The following is a 1960-nucleotide window of genomic DNA, read 5'->3' as shown; positions in this document are numbered from 1 at the left end:
CTATTCTACTAGAAACCCATTTTCTTCAGATGAATGAGTAAAATTTAACGTTTAGGATTTTTCACACAAATAGTACATAAAGCGTCGCTGGTACTGAGATGAGATGGTCAATATGCATTATGCTCTATTTATGTGAAAAATCCTAAATATTAAATTTTATTCTTAATTTACCTGAAGAAGACGGTTTTTTTTTTTTTTACTTGATGTAATTGTTTTGTACATCGATAAAAAAAAATGTCTGAAACAGCTGTAATGAATCTCATCCCATCTGTGTTATTATCTATACTTCATCACACTCGTAACCTTCCCTGCATTTGATCTTGAGTCTACAGTGGATTGTGGAATACATAACTGAGTATACTCCTGTGTGACTAAGTATATGTTGTGTATTTGATTGATACTTGTAAATGTTGTGAATGTATGCACAACCTTATTTGCGTTAATAAGTACGTACATATTGTTGGGGAACAGGTGCGCTATCTCCGACTCTACCTTGGTGCCTTTGTTATTTAAATACCTTGATTATAAGAGGTCCCAGACCATCAGTGACCAGAACGTCGGTGTGGTGCTTGTACTTTATGTAATAACATTCTTAAATCTCTTATGGTTTACTTTAAATCGGATAATATCGCTGAATAAAAGACAAGTTGGTCACGTCTGAAATTCCTTTGATTATAAGTATTCAATCAGGGTTGACCTAGGGTCAAGCAACAACGATAACATGAACATATATGCACACACACATACACATGCACATCTTCCCGCAAATATTGGTTTCCTTTTGAATAGACACTAACCCCCTTATTTTCAAAGAATAGGTAATAGAAAGTTTTTGCATACATCCCTTTCCCAGTGAAGTATATTTACATATACAAACAGTGTACGCAGTATTTGCATTAATCATTCTTTATATAATTCCAAGTGTTATCGTACGTCAGCATTTGGTTCTAGTTGTTAAGAAAACTAGTATGTGATTAACAACGCTCTTATTAAGTCAATTAGCACGGATGCGATCCCAATCAAACTAATAACACCGTGCTTCACAATTTAATTCTAACGCCCTTTTCTTAATTTGTTACTTTCATTGTAGTATGATAAAAAATTGTAAATGGTATATATGTATTTATGTGTGTATATGCGTCTGTGTGTGTCTGTTTTCCGTTCATCTGTGCATTTTAATATATGTTTTTTAACTTGCCATTCTGGGTCTGTTTTTCGTTTGTACATTTACTATACATCTTTTTAACTTAATTAACGGAACACAACGCACCCTGGTTTTATTCACAGTATATTATTTATATATTCGTGCGACTTCTATTTCTAGCCTTACTTCTTTCTCCTTCTCTCTCTCTCTCTCTCTCTCTCTCTCTCTCTCTCTCTCTCTCTCTCTCTCTCTCTCTCTCTCTCTCTCTCTCTCTCTCTTACACCGGTTGTTGAGGTGACCGGTCGTAAATTCTCTAGTCGTCACTTCAGCCTGTTCCACAATCTGTTGCCCTTCTGTTTCCAATCCTTTGAGATTTCCCTCAAAGCGTTGCCCATGCTTCGTCTTCATCTGGCCTTAAGTCTGCATTCTGCTTTTTTTTTTTTTATTTCGTTTTTGTCCCTCGTCCGTCCACTAGCAGTCTCGTGTTGAATTACATTTATTCATTTTTGTATGTCCATTTCTGTATCGCTTGTTATTCATGTATTGTTTGTGTGTTCTCGGTTCCATATTCCCTGCAACCCTTGCAGGTGCCTCCAGCTGAGACTCAATATTATCGTTAAAGGCACGAAATTGCGTCAGACCCACTGGTCGATAACTGATGAGGAATTGGGGACTTTCTGTGTCTGTTTTCCGTTCCTCTGTGCATTTAATATAATAAATGTTTTTAACTTTTTATTGTGTCTGCTTTTCGTTTGTGCATTTACTATACATTTTTTAATTTATATGTGTGTGTGAATGTATGTATATATATATATA

The 1960-nt window shown here is 35.4% G+C and overlaps 1 protein-coding gene across 1 annotated transcript in view; it reads left to right on the top strand.

Moving 5' to 3' along the window:
* The first annotated feature begins 666 nt into the window (after nucleotides 1–666).
* Nucleotides 667–1960, top strand: part of LOC106875508 (serine protease 48) — a 466125-nt gene continuing 464831 nt past the window's right edge. Inside the window, exon 1 of the mRNA XM_052966618.1 lies at nucleotides 667–672. The gene's annotated coding sequence lies outside the window, so the exon portion shown is untranslated. The remainder of the gene's footprint in view (nucleotides 673–1960) is intronic.

The sequence above is a fragment of the Octopus bimaculoides genome, chromosome 3 (genome assembly GCF_001194135.2).
Source record: "Octopus bimaculoides isolate UCB-OBI-ISO-001 chromosome 3, ASM119413v2, whole genome shotgun sequence".
NCBI classification, from domain to species: domain Eukaryota; kingdom Metazoa; phylum Mollusca; class Cephalopoda; order Octopoda; family Octopodidae; genus Octopus; species Octopus bimaculoides.
Note: the sequence above shows the minus strand (reverse complement) of the source record. Positions and strands in the feature narration are given on the sequence as shown.